Source organism: Anolis carolinensis, chromosome 3, assembly GCF_035594765.1.
Source record: "Anolis carolinensis isolate JA03-04 chromosome 3, rAnoCar3.1.pri, whole genome shotgun sequence".
In the NCBI taxonomy this organism is placed as follows: Eukaryota; Metazoa; Chordata; class Lepidosauria; order Squamata; family Dactyloidae; genus Anolis; species Anolis carolinensis.
The window spans coordinates 262,525,661-262,541,061 of NC_085843.1; the positions used below are offsets into that span (position 1 = coordinate 262,525,661).

The 15,401-nt window shown below is 40.4% G+C and overlaps 1 long non-coding RNA gene across 1 annotated transcript in view; it reads left to right on the plus strand.

Annotated features, from left to right (window-relative positions):
* Window positions 1-5,517: 5,517 nt before the first annotated feature.
* Window positions 5,518-15,401, plus strand: part of LOC103278175 (uncharacterized) — a 47,440-nt gene continuing 37,556 nt past the window's right edge. The window contains exon 1 of the long non-coding RNA XR_505855.3: window positions 5,518-5,781. This is a non-coding gene — a long non-coding RNA (uncharacterized LOC103278175). The remainder of the gene's footprint in view (window positions 5,782-15,401) is intronic.

A 15,401-nucleotide genomic window follows, 5' to 3' on the forward strand; every position in this document is an offset into this window, starting at 1 on the left:
CCTCCACAGTCCATGCTCCTGATCTAACCCGTCGCTTTCATCAGACCTATCCCGCCAAGCCACGACCTCGCGCCTCGGGGAGAGAGTCCCAGTTTGGGAGGGGGCTTGAGGAGGGGGATAGTGTGATGACCCATGGGCCTTGTAGTCCTGCTCATGACATTGTGATGCCTGATGAAGAAGAAAACTTGGGTTTTTTACCTTCCCAGTCAGAACTGGATTCTTCCCAGACAGATTCTTCCCAGCCAGATCTGGGAACCTTGCACCTGCAAGAGGGTTATGTTCCAGAAGTATGTCAAACAAACACTGAGGCTACATCTCCTGTGTTTTCTCGCCATGAGTTTTGTAAACAACAGAGAGGTTTGGAAGCGGCCTCGCGCAGGAGTGCTAGAATAATTGCTAAGAATTTAGCCAATTAAGCCTGCTTTCCATGAGAATCTTTAAGGAGTCAAACATCTGGTCTCAGAGATTAGCTTTCGTTTCTGGTTCCCAGAGAACTGCTCTCGGCGGGAAAGTTAGACTCTATATAGGTGTTTTACCCGCGGAGTAACTTTGCGGAGTCAATTCGTCAGCCTCCGGAGCGAGTTGTGTCTGGACAGCGCGCTCCGATTCAAGCCTCGTTCCTGTTTAAGCCTTGTTCTTGTTTTCAAGCCTTCGCTCCTGTTTCCCAGCCTTGTTTACCTACGGACCTTGCCTCGCCTTTCAGGACTAAACCTTGCCTTGTTTCACGGATTTTACCAAGTAATTCCACGGATCTTGTTCTTGTTCCTTGTTACCTTGTGCCACGATTCAAGCCTTGTTTTCAAGTATCAAGTTAATTCCTAGCCTTGCTCAAGTTCATGGACTAAAGGACCTTGTCATCTCCCCTCACTTTGCCTGGCAAAGTGAGTGTTTCGGTTATTGGATTACAACTTTGGACCTTAATATTTCATATTGGACATTGTTTCTTTGGACTAATTTTGACCTTTCCTGAAAGGTCTGCTTTTGGACTAACTTTTACATTTGCTTTTATTAACTTTATATATTTCCTTAATAAAGATATTAGATAGAATCTGGCCTCTGCGTATGGTTATTGGTGCTCTGTAGCCTGGGTCGTGACATGACCTTTGCTTTAGGGCTTAACACATTTACTTATTTCTCCCTTTTCTACAAATTTAAAGACTCTTGATAAGGTAAAGATAAAAGCTTTCCCCTGACATTAAGTCCAGTCATATCCGACTCTGGGGGTTGGTGCTCATCTCCATTTCTAAGCTGAAGAGCCGGCGTTATCCGTAGACACCTCCAAGGTCATGTGGCCGGCATGACTGCATGGAGCGCCGTTACCTTCCCGCTGGGATGTTACCTATTGATCTACTCACATTTGCATGTTTTTGAAGTGCTAGGCTGCCAGAAGCTGGAGCTAACAGTGGGTGCTCACTCCACTTCTCGAATTCGAACCTGCAACCTTTTGGTCTGCAAGTTCAGCAGCTCAGCGCTTTAACACACTGCACCAATGGGCGCAGCACATTTTGATACACTTTAGGGATAAATCATGAATTTTGTCTTGGGGGTCAATGGCTGCAAATGATATTTAAAGGGGGGTCCATGAAAAGAAAAGGCGAAGAAATGCTGCAAACAGGGAGCAAAGAGGTGTCTCCCCCCATGCCTTACCTGCAGTAATGGTGGCAATGTGAGAATGCCCTCTTGCAAGTATTTTAAGACTCTACGAGGTTCATATAGTTCAATGGTTCTCAACCTGGGGTCCCCAGATGGTTTTGGCCTTCAACTCCCAGAAATCCTAAGAGCTAGCTGGTAAACTGGCTGGGATTTCTGGGAGTTGTAGGCCAAATCATCTGGGGACCCCAGGTTGAGGAACACTGATAATCGTTTTTTGCAATCTTCATATATTCTTGACCTAAGATGTAAATGGCGTAATTGCTGGATTGATAGAACTGCTGGTTTGGCATCTCCCCCCAACCTTGTTTATGGAAAGATCTAGTCTCCTAGTATTATAATGCACCTCTGATAGGAGGTTAGGTTGACTCCTGCCCTGTTCTTCCATTGGCAGAGAAAAATAATCAATTTTCATTTAGATGGGATCTTAGCAATTGACTGGAGGAAGGTTGTTTTTAAACAGAGGGGTTTGTATTACTGAAACAGATGTGCCTTTAAAATGTGTGTTTTAAGATTAGAATTAGTTTAATGACGGTATTATAATATACATTTTATACTATTTCATTTTATTTAATTGGGTTTTACCTATATTGCTTTTTGTATCCTCTAAAATAATTTTCAACATTCATTTTGGGAGAAAGGCAGCATATAATTATGAAAAAAATACGTAATTGTATAAATGCCAGTCATGTTACTTATCTTTTTTAGCTACATAGCTGAAAAACCCTTTGTTTCTTTTTATTTGAAGAAATGCATAAATGGCTTGACTGGACAAATTGCAGCTACAGGTGAACACTGAAAAAGTTTTGTTGGATGCAGTGCTTTGATGTGACAGCAAACATAACTTCCTTAATTACTTGCTCTGACACCAAACACTGTTCGTCAGGATTCAGATAAAGTGGTCTTAAAATTTAGAAATTTACTAGATTAGTGTGCCAGTCAGATGGCTATAATTTTTAGGGCTTTGGTTTAAAGGGACATAAAGTAAGGGGAAAATAGTGAGGCACAAGCAACTTTTAAATTAACCAGAGAGGTGACATGCATCTTAATTTTCAGAGTCCCCACTCCCACCCCATCCCAGCCAGGATTCGTAGCAGCGACTTAAAAGATAATTCTTACAAAGTTGCTTTTCAGTCTCTCTTTCAAAACACAGCACAGGTTGTTCACTAACAGAGTCCCATTTGTTTTATTGCAAAGCCAAAGAGATGTTCGGATGGAATTGTCACAGAGAAAATAAGTTGCTGGCAGCTCCCATCCTTCATACCAAGGAGATGTGTGTAATACATCCCATTCAGCAAGATAAACGGACCGGAGCACTCAAGATGTAGCAGGTAGGAAAGGCAGATCCTATTCTGGATGAATTTGCAGGTTTTGCCCAGGTGGGTTATTATTTTAGGCAAATAGTAGGATTGTAGAAATATTGGATGGCATCCTGTTTGGTATTTACATCATTGTAAGCCAACTTATGAGCATGTGGAGGTGCTGCAGAATGTCTCCACTCACAGTAGGGGTGCACAGACATCAACAATTTTAGCATCATTGTACAATTGGACCCAGGAGCATGGTTTCTGGTGGATCCCATTGCACAATTGGCATCAGAGTGATGTTGTGTAGTAGTGGTATAGATCCTGTTGTACAATGGGAAACTCCCTGAGAAACTCCATTGTACCTTGCCACAGTTCACTACATGGTGTGCATATCATGTTTGGCACATAGCTACATCATTATAAAGTTGTATGTCACACTGCTAGATCTTGGTCATTCTATTGGGCCCAGGCTGTGGCGCAGGCGGGAGAGCAAGCCAGCTGCAATTAACTGCAATGAATCACTCTGACCAGGAGGTCATGAGTTCGAAGCCGCTCGTAGCCTATGTTTGTCTTGTCTTTGTTCTATGTTAAAAGGCATTGAATGTTTGCCTATATGTGTAATGTGATCCGCCCTGAGTCCCCTTCGGGGTGAGAAGGGCGGAATATAAATGCTGTAAATAAATAAATAAATAAATATTATACTAAATTGTGAATAAAAGTGGGAAGTTCCTGCCCCCCCCCCCCCAGCCTAGCTATGATTGTCAGATTTTAATCCAAAGATGGCCAATATCCCATCTAACTGGCATCTCTTGGGTCAACTCCTCATCCTTTACTAGGCAACAACTGGTACTAGCAATAGAAATGTGTTTCCCTGTAGATCAGCACACACTATGTTGACATTTCCACTTCACCCCTTCCAGCAATCCCTAGCATGACAATCAGAAGCAGTGCTGTTGCCATTTCTCCTTCCACTGAGTTTTCTGACAGGAGGTGGAGGGAAATGTCATTACGCAACACCCCACTCAACAGGAGAACAGACTTATTTTGCTGGAGGTGATTGCTTCCCAGTAAAGAAAGAATGGGTGATTTTTATGATCTTGGCAATAGTGCCACAATCGTGAATATACATGGCTCATGCATATAAAATCAGCTATGGATATGTTACTCTGGTTTTCATTTATAACTCTGATAGTGAATTCCAGTCAATATTTTGAAATATTCAAAGATATCACAACCAAATGTAATTTCTGGCCTCTTGCACCACTAGACTCCTTGTACAACTTTCTCTTCAAGCTTAACCCAATGTTCTTTTTTCACCCACTAATCTGTAGTAAAATAAATGGCTGTGTTACACCTCTTCCACGCTTTCAAAAATGCATGGCGTTTCTGAATTGATTGAGCATTGCAAGGTTTGAAAATACTTGAGGAAAAATGGGATATGCAGAGATGGTAGCAATTTGTTAGCAATTATATCGATGCCAGCACAGAAGGCTTAGTTACAGGCCATGCTATTCTGGACTTGAAGAACAGTCTGATTAGATGCTATTCAGTCCATCTCATCAAGAATGAAATGACTCCTTCCCCACACCAAAAACCCCCTATTTCTTCTACCGCTTTTTGAGAGTCTTCATCATTGTTGCTTTCTTAAACTGCAGAACAAAGGAGCAATCTAATACTTACATCCTCCCCTGATAAATTAAACACAAATTGGCTCCATTGGGTGCAATATCCCACCACGCTTCAACATGCTTGGCAATCTTTAGCATCCATTTGACACAGCAGTAGATCAATTATGCTTGCTTTCTTACTTGCATCAAGGAAAAAAACCCTACACCCTAAATCAACAACCATGAATTTGTTTTCCAGAAGCTGCTTTCTTGAAACCAGAATGAAATACTAGTGAGATTTTCTGATTGGTGTCTCTGATTATTAAACATTATGGTGTGTGACTGCTTAGCAGAAACATTATCAACAAATTATGGAAGAAAAACAAGTGAGAGAGATGAGTTGCTTTTATATCGTCAAGAAATCAAATAGTGGTTCTGCAATGAGATCAATAACGAGAGACAGGCTTCTCCATAAAGACAGTTTGGCTGAGATCCTACATTGTAATGGCATAGACTCCACCTGTGTACTTTTACAAAAAGTGGCTGCCTCTAAGGTTGGTTGATTTCCTTCAGCATTGTTGTATATGGAGATGGTAGAAAGAAATACTGGATGCTTCCTTCAGTGCAGACTTTAAAAGTACTTAACTCTCAGACACACCTGTGTTTGTAACCACAAGATACTGATTTTTGTTTCCCATTACCAGGTCTGTTCCAAGGGACTTTGATGCCTGAGATGAAGAATGGAATAATACCATCTTCACCCACTGAAGCTGATTCAACCATCAATGTCTTCCAGTACATCTAAGAGTAGGAAGAACAGGATGGGTCATATAAATCTCCTGGGCCTTAGATGAACTCAACTACCAGTTCTTAAAACTGCATAAGAGATTCATTAATAGTGTACATATAAAGAAGTGTGTGAGAAAATGTAGCCTAATCATCTCTACTAAAGATCTCCTTGTGTTTAGGGATTTTATAGTGAAAAGTGGAGAAGGCTCCTGTACCTTTAATGGTTGTCTAGAAGAAGGAATTTCATCAGGTGTTGCTTTTTACATGATTCAGCAGGTGTTGCTTGTTACAAGCAGAAACTCCCTCTTCTAATCTAGACAACCATTATAGGCACAGGAGCCTTCTCCAGTTTATACTCTTGCAGCTTTAACTGATCTGGAAGGAGATGTAACTAAGAACACGAAAGACTGAAAATCTGAGACGAAAAGGTCTGTGACTGTATTAAGCTTGTGGTTACTTCCCAGTAAATATAAGAAGGTTAGAAGTGAAGACTGGGGAAGGGAGAATTGTGTTCAAGTTTTGAGATTTTTGTGGAAGGAAGTAAGTCTCAGCACCTTCACTGGCCCATTTGATGAAGGCACAAAGGGTGGGGTTCTTAGTGGTTGCTCCCAGACAATAGATCTCTCATGAAAAGTGGCACTGCCTCCATTTCTGCTTGGCTTTCGCCAAAGCAGCAAAGCCATTTTATCAAGACATGTATTTTGCTGCTCACTGACCGTTATAGAAATAGTTATGAAAGGTAGGTGCTGTACTTTTAAACACCTCTTGTTATGTTTTCAACGTTTTAAAATTGTGTATAAGTAAAAAAAAAACAAACAGCAAAATGATCCAAAACACCTGGGTGAACTTGTACATGGGTCAATGCAAAAATAGGGTCTTATTGCAAAAATAGTGACAAAAGGCAGAGAAGGGGATGCTTTCCAATCTTATTTCCACTCTGTTGCTAAAGCCAAGAAGGAAAGGCAGTCTTTCCTCCTTCCTCAGCAGTAGTTTGTAGGAGCCTAAAGAAGGCCGTGCATTTGCCATTTGGCCACTAGAAGTGGAATGGAATAGCAGTGGACATGTCAAAGATGTACTGCAATAAGCTTGTTTTGAGTGGCTATTTTTAATAGAGCAGACAAGCTTTTATAGTAAACCTCTCTATGAATTTTAATAGGTGAGGAAATGTTTGGTTGGTACAGGCACTCAAGGTTTTACCCTCTGCTCATCCACAGATCATAATGTGAGTACATATGGGGATTGCTTTTACCTGCTATAAGTGATTGGGATTTTTTAAAGCTTTATTCTAACTCAGATTGTTCGGTTCTCTGCATCCTGCATTGGGAGAAATGCAAGACAGTAAATAACAGGTTCCTGTTGACTGTGCATCTGCATTCACCATAGTACGCTTTCCCTTCAAAATTTTCCCTCTATGGATACAATTTTTTAACATCCAAGCAAGGCTATAGCTGTTCTTTTAAGAAGAGGAAGAGAAGAGTTGATCTGATAAAGAGCCTGATACTGGAACATATAGAGTGACTCCCTTCCTTTCTTGCTTTTAATGGAATGACTTCTGTTAGGTGATAGTTAAAGGATGGAGGAACCTGATGGAGCAGACATTTTTCTCATCTCACCCTCCACTGCAAATGCCAAAGTCTATGAGCATGTCAGATGTTAGTGGTGGAAGACACTAAATATTCTGCAAAAACTAAAATAATTTCTTTCAAGTTTATTTTTCTCCATATACCTCTGGAACTTGATGGTTCTGTCAAGCTCAGGAAGCCATCACTTAGAAGTACCTCCCATGCTCATCTGCCTGGTAAATTTAGAAATATCAACAGGGTACACCAATATGAGATGCAGAAATAATATTATTGCTACTGTAGAATTAGATTCAAAATATTACCCGGGGTTAGGCTTATTGCCTTTTAAGTGGCTTCAAAGTATTCTCAACTCTTTTTTACACCCTGGGATCATAAATCCAACATTTAACACTCCACTGATCTGTCCCCTCCTCAAATAACTTCTTGTTTTCCACATTTCTGCAAATATCCTTTTGGAAAAAGAGCTTCTGGGAGAGTGGCATATTCATGAGGCATTAAAATATCTATTCAAGAGGGACTTTTTTTTAATTCAAGTATGTGCACCCTTCCAGGTTTTGTAAACAACTTAATTTTATGCTTATTCCCAGGATACACAAGAAGTTTCATCAACTCATTTTTCATCACACAGTACTTATCATTGCTATCTTCTTCTTATTCATATAAAATAGGCTTGTTTTGTCATTGTTCTTTTGTTTGTTTGCTTGTTTTGTATTGACTGATTTACATTTGGCTCTGGAGTTGCTCTGCAATTCCTTGATCAATTTGAAGTTGAAAAGAAGCCATTTCCAGCTAGTCTTGACTGTTGCCTCTTTAGCGTCTGCTACAAAGCCTGGGAGCCCCAGTGGCAAAGTGTGTTAAAGCACTGAGCTGCTGAACTTGCAGACTGAAAGGTCCCAGGTTCAAATCCTGGGAGCAGAGTGAGCGCCCGCTGTTGCTCCAGCTTCTGCCAACCTAGCAGTTCGAAAACATGCCAATGTGAGTAGATCAATAGGTACCGCTCTGGCAGGAAGGTAACGGTGCTCCATGCAGTCATGCCGGCCACATGACCTTGGAGGTGTCTACGGACAATGCCAGCTCTTCAGCTTAGAAATGGAGATGAGCACCAACCCCCAGAGTCGGATATGACTGGACTTAACGTCAGGGGAAACCTTTACCTTTTATAAAGCCTGGAAGATTCCTAACCATTGGGGTAATTATTGTTAACGTATACAGAAAACGGGGTGAATTTGCAGGGATCAACACCAAGATTGAAGTAGATGTATGTGTTAAGAAAAAATGCAGGTGCTCATTAAGGCCAGTAAGTTTGGGCCACACCCGGTGGAGTATAACTGGTTGTGTTTTGGGATACGTGGTGTTCACTCTTTAGGGATGATGGGAGTTGTAGAAGCCATGCTCTCTGCATTTATGTGATGCATACAATGACTATATGTGTGTCTTTGATGGACTATAGTCCGCATAAACTGAAATAATGATCAAGTAATGAAGAAATAATCTGCTTTTTATTGGCTAAATGATATAATGTACAATACTTGCATTTTCACATCAGCCAGACCACAATATGGGTCTTCTGTTGAGATACCAGCAGTAATTTGGGTGTTAATAAATAAATACATAGAAAATTCTGTATGATGTTAGTGATGCCTTCATTGTTGTGTGCCCCAAGACATTTCTGATTTATGGTGACTTTAAAATCTATCATTGCTTTTGGAAAGATTTGTTCAGAGGGGGTTTGCCTTTGCCTCCTTCGGCTGAGAGGGTGTGACAGGGTGTTTCCATAGCTGAGTTGGGATTTGAACCGTGACCTACAGCACTAAAGTCCAATGCTCAAGCAACCACACAATACTGGCTCTAGCTGTGCTTAACTCATTGAAATGAGCAAACACAGGCTTGTAGAACTGCACAGAACCTGGAGGGAATACAGCTTGTTACATTTTCTTGCCCATTTCATCTTTCCTCATGCCATCAGAACCCCAAAGCAAGTTTAAGAACATAAAGAAATTCAAAGGTCTAAATTTTTGATTGGCTGATAAATGCAAATATCACAGTGCTTAATGTTTTCACCCCAAAGTCCTTGGTAATTTTGTAGTAGAGGAAAAGAAGTGGACAAAAATCTAGATGATGAAAAAAAGTATTTCTAGGCCAGTGTTTTTCAGATACACTCCTTCCTCAGAGGCATTGTGCACAAACAAGAGTGGATAGGATAGGAATGGAATATAAATGTTTCAGAATACCGAGGAAGTGAACAATTCTCATTTTTATTTCATTGTTTCAGCAAATCCCACCTGCATTCACATCTAAACTTTTATTTATATCCATAGTGAGAATTTCTTTTTTTCTTCCCACAATGAAATGTATGTGCCTCTTTGTATGAATTTTCCCTAATGGGTGCATTTATTTATGCATTTTACTTTATCTACATATCTTCTGCATTGGCTAAGGTATGCTCATGTGAGTTTTTCAACTGCATGCATTTTCAGCCATTTGCATTTTAAAATGTGCATTGTTTAGAGTGTACTTTATTTCTTCAAAATAAAGGCCCTGCAAACCTCCCCAAATGGGAGTTTTCATGCCATGGAGCCTTTCATTCTACAATGTGCAATGGTTACTTTCTTTACAATCATGAATAAAATGCAAATGTCTAAACATTACATTACAGGCATAAATCAGTTAATGAAGTATATGTATTCCTGGGCTTTTCTTCTTTAGCAGACACTTTGGTACCAGAGTCAGAAATAACTTGAAAATAACAGGGATAGGTTCTTACATCACAAAAAAAGGAGAGTAGTTCAATATGTTTTATTCAAAACTGAAATAAGGCACGTGTGAAATTCAAATGAACCTCAAATCTAGCTTTTGATTGTTTTACCTTACCATTTGAAGTATAAAAGAAATCACATTCAAAGTTTAAACAAGCAAGTCAACAAATAACATTTGATTCGGGCAAAAGAGGGTCAGCCCTGGTCTGTACTTGACTGTATTTCACAGGAAGGAACTGCTAAAACCACCTCTGAATATTCCTTGTTTACGAAAAGCACATGAAATGCACAGAGTCACCATAAGTCAACAACATGCAGACACACAAACACACAAACATTGGTTGAGAATCCTATCAATCATAGATAGCCTTAAGGGAAGGGAGTATTTCATAGAAAATGCAACAATAAAGCATTGCTGTATAGATATTTGGGCCATTCGTCTTTATAGTATTACTAGCTTGGGGTCCCGGCGGTGCCCGGGTTATTAGTAGACGCCATTGAGTTGTTTGGGGATGTGAGGAAATATCACTTAAGTTTGGTCCAGATCCATCATCAGCTGGGTTCAGTGCTGTCTGTATAAGGGTGAACTACAACTCCCAGAGCCAAAGGAGAATCACCCCGAAACCCTGCCTGTATGCTCAGTTGGACATGATGAGGCAGTGTGCCAAGTTTGGTCCAGATCCGAAGTTGGCTGGGTTCAGTGCTGTCTATATAAGGGTGAACTATAACTCCCAGAGCCAAAGGACCTAGCAACCCGAAAGATAGTTGCATCTATCAAGTAGGAAATAAGGTACCACTTATAAAGTGGGGAGGCAAATTTAACTAATTTATGACGTTGGAATGAGGAAGTGCCGTCACAGTGGATCAACCTATTTACGTACTGCCGCCTGACCTTGTTGAAGGAGAGTGCTGTATCCAAAAGACACAGGCAAAAGCTGCTCTGTTTGGAACAGGGAAAATGGCCGCCTCTTTTGCGGCCTAGCACAATGGAGCCAGGCTGCAAGGCCTGAAACATGTTAGCAAAATGATCAAAGGCGGCTTGGATTGGGGCTTTGGGGGCTAGAAGTGTTCATAAGCATATCATTAAAAAGATAATAACAATGTTCTCTGCTGTCTTTTGAGGAAAGTAGGGCCTTACAAAGAAGTTGAAAGCTGAGGCAAGATGGCGTCTTCCTTTTGGGCCTAGCGGCATGGGGCCAGCCTGGAAGGCCTTAAACATGTCATCAGAGGGGCCAATGGGGGCCCTCTGTTGTCAGTGGGTTCATGGATCGTAGGGGTGATGTGTGTCAAGTTTGGTCCAGGTCCGGCCTTTCTGGTGGTGGCAGTGGTGTTTTTTATTACCAAAGTGTAGGCCGAAAGCTGTTAACTCTCCCAAAGCTAGCATCGTTCTGAGGAGATAAGTAGGCCGAACGAAGCCAGTTGGTAGTAGTTTTTCCCTCAGCAATCCCAGTGGCCTGTGAAAGTGGCGGCCAATCAGAGCTGGCCCATATTCCGGCCGGCCAATCAGAAAGCTGATGCATATTCCGCCAGGCCAATCAAAACGCTGATACATACTCCGATTTCACTTTTATTATATATATAGATAACTTGATGTAGTTGTGGATGTACACTAATGTATGAGATCTTGTCCAGTTATCTTACTTGAGTATTGAATTTAGGATTTTCTGCACACAAATCTTGTGATATTCTTTTTAGAAATGGTCTCAGACTCTACTCTTGTAAGCACACATGAGGCAGGACTTTTGACAAATGGGAAACTTTGCTGTGTTTTAGTTTTACAGAATGTTACACATGAGCATTTTGTACAAGACTGGAAGAGATGCAGCCTTGAAAAGGCAAGGGCTTTCTGTCCCTCCTCTTCGTTAGTTATAAAATGCGATGAAATGTTTCATTGCAAATTACTACCATAGCTTAATTAGTCATGGCCTGGCAACTAGGCATTCTGACATAGGAGAATGTGAGTGTTAATTCTGGTGCAATGAAAAACATTTACGGCTAGATATAAAAATACGGTCTTAACTGATGTGTCTCTGTTTCAGCAATTTTTAAAGGGATGGTCCAATGCTAATAATTAAAATTTCACTCACTTTGCTGAAACTATTCAACTGAGGAAGTGATTGCTTTATGGAATCTGTTTTGATAGTGGAAGCTTTTGCTAATTGGATCACTGACTGGTAACATAACAGATAGACCAAAGTTAACGGAGACAACCATGCTGGTAACATGTACTGATAATGACATGGACAAGTTAACCCAGTCATGACTGCACTTTCCTTTTCGGCTACAACCTTTATAATCTCCCAGTATGAATGTCCATTAATTTTGTGATCCCATTGGCTGGGTAAGGTGTCACCTTTGATGGAACTGAGTATACAGTTAAAATACTTCCAACAGATAGCCATCCAGTCTCTGCTTAAAAACTTCCAGAGAAGGAGACTCCATCACACTCCAAGGACCTTATCACATGCACCCCCCGTGCCGCTTTGCCAGCAAGCTTGACAAAACAGCAGGTGCTCAGGGCGACTCTGTCACATCACACACCCCTCCAGCACAGTTACTCTTTTCTTGTCACATGGGGGAAACCTCACCCACCAGGGCAAATGTGTGCTAGTTCCATTGTAGTCAGCACAACATGAGAGCCTTCTTGTGTTGATGAGGAAGCTTCCTAGGATGCTTCCATGTCGGTTGGGGGCGGGACCTCTGCCTGACATTGAGGGATGTTGTGTGATGGGCTATGTGCCCATCCATCCCTCAACTGGCAGGCAAGTGTCCTAGGACACTTAAATTGGTAAGTGTGATGAGGTTCCAAGGCTGCTTATTCCATTGCTGAACAAGTCTTACCATCAGGAAATTCTTTTTAATGTTTAGGTGGAATCTGTTTTCCTGCAGTTTCAATTATTTGATGTCCTAGTTTCTAGAGCAGCAGAAGACAAACCTCCTCCATCTTCAGGATGACATCCTTTCAAGCATTTAAACATGGCTATCATGTTGGCTATTAAACATCTCATAGAATCATAGAATCATAGAATAGTAGAGTTGGAAGAGACCTCATGGGCCATCCAAGAGACCATCATGGGCCCCCGCTAAGAAGCAGGAAATCGCATTCAAAGCACCCCCGAGCATCTCAAAGCATCTCTTTTATATCTTTCTTTAAACATACTTGGCTCCCTAAGCCTCTCTCATAGGGCTTGGTTTCCAGACATTTGGCCATTTTGGTCATCCCTCTCTGAAAAGTTTCCAGCTTCTCAATACCCCTCTTGATTTGTGGTGCCCAGAAATGTGGTGCCCAGTATTGCGGTCTGATAAAAACAGGACAGAGGGGGGTACTGTTAGTTACCTCAATCTAGATAAGTGGTTCTCAACCTGGGATCCCCAGATGTTTTTGGCCTTCAACTCCCAGAAATCCTAACAGCTGGTAAACTGGCTGGGATTTCTGAGAGTTGTAGGCCAAAAACATTTGGGGACGGACCCCAGGTTGAGAACCACTGATCTAGACAGACATTGTGCCCCTATTGTTGAAGCCAAGAATCCCATTGACTTTTTAATCTGCCATATCACACTGCTCACTCAAGTTCAGCTTGTGGTCTAATAAGATTTTAAAATCTCTTTCACATGTACTGTTTACAAGCTAGGGGTCACCCATCCAATATTTCTGCATTTCATTTTTTTTGTCTCACTGTAGTACCTTACCTTACTTCCTGGTGAAATTATTTTTGTTAGTTTTGGCCCAACTCTTCAATCTACTAAGGCCATGTTCAATCCTGATCCTGCCCTCTTGTGTATTAGCTACACTTCTCAATTTGGGGTTATCTGCAAACATGATGAGCTTGCCCTTTATTTCATCATCCAAGTCATTGATAAAGATTTTCAATAACTCTGGACCCAGGAGAGAATACAAATGGACACATGTGGGTGTGACATGAGGCAGTAGTCCTTTCCTATCATTATCCCCCCACAATTGCTATAGAATTTTTATCATAAGTTTTAAATCTCACTCTGCCCATTTAATTTTGTTGTTCTTCAAAGGTTATTATAGAATTGTAAATTTTATATACTATTTGTTTTAATGATTCTTCCTTTTGGTATAAATGTGCATTTGTTTGGATTTGGGTGAGATGGGTATTTACTTATGTTTGTTGTATGGCATTGAATGTTTGCTGATTTTGGTTCACTTCAGGGAGACAGGACAGTATATTATTATTATTATTATTATTATTATTAATATTTAGGTGATGATTTCAGACTGAAAGACCTCTTTAAAAAGGATGACTGAAGGCATTATTTCATGTTCTAAGATTTCCCTTACGACTCTTCTGCAGTAACAAGAATATTACATCATTTATAGTACAATTCTAATCTGCTGTGATAAAAAACCCATAGTTTTTATTAACATTTACTTCCAAATGAGCATGCATGTAGTTGCAACCTTAAGATCATTGAAATATATGTTATTTGAAATTGCTGATACATTCCCAATTTTTGGACAAAAAACACATTTGTACTAAATACACATGTTTTGATGATTTAAACTTAACATTTAAGAATTCTTAATTAAATAAGCTATATTATGTATTTAGAATATATCTGTTAAAATCTTTATCTTTCACCTTTGCAAAACAAAAACAGAATCTTCAAAGTGATCAACAATTGTAAGAACAACTAATATCAAAGCAATATAAAATCCAATTAAATACAAATCCCCAAATCCTAAGGGAGACTGCAATAATCGCAGCATCTTCATCAAAAAACCAGCACATATCACAGCCAACTCTTATTACAAAGACTGATTTAGGGATAGACTAATCTATTTCTGTCTTCTGTCACTTTTTCATTATTTTGATATATTTTGTTTCCACATTCAAATTAGCATTCTATTTCATATATGTGAGTATTTTAACCTTCTGTGCAACAAAGAGACACTGCTATTTCTGTATTCCCAACTGTGGAAAATACTGTTTCAATCTAGCTGTGAATGTTGGTGACCAGAGGCAGTGACCAGTTTGGTAACAACTAAGGTTGTTTTTTCAACTGGAGGAAAGATGGTTCTTTCGACTGGTTTGCAGTTGAGTGAAAAAGCATTTCAAAATGGAGCAGCTAGGCCATTTCAATGGTTCCAGCAGGAAGCTGTAGAGAAATGGGTATTAGGGGTAAGGAAGGAAAAGTGGATGATAAAGGGAAAAAGAAGCGAGTTGGAGGGAGAATGGGCAGGGAAATGTGAGAGGAGTTCACTATGTTGGATCAGGGAGACAGAGGCTGTATCTACCTGGATCAAATAAAGGGGAGTCACCATGCATGTGCTGCATGGAGCCCATATGAAATATAACTGGATTTGCAGAAGTTGTACTGCTTCCAGCCATTAATCCAGAACCAGAGTGACCAAAAGAAATGCTGACACCAGGAAGCCTCTGAAAGGGAGCATATTTGGTTGACACAGAGGTGATGGCAGCACCAATATGCTCATGAGAAATCAAAATACCTACAATATCCTCTGAACTAACAAAAGTCACATAGATATAATGAGGGAAACAGACATCCTGCTGATAATGCAACAGGCATAACTTGTTCACACATTTGTCCAAGCCATCATTTTACTTTCTTGAGAAAATGTCCAGTTTTTGCTTTGAGAAAATAATCAAGGACAGAATCAAACATTTCCCTAAGCATGTTATCATAATGTGAGATGCACACAATTCTTCTCTATATCAGCTG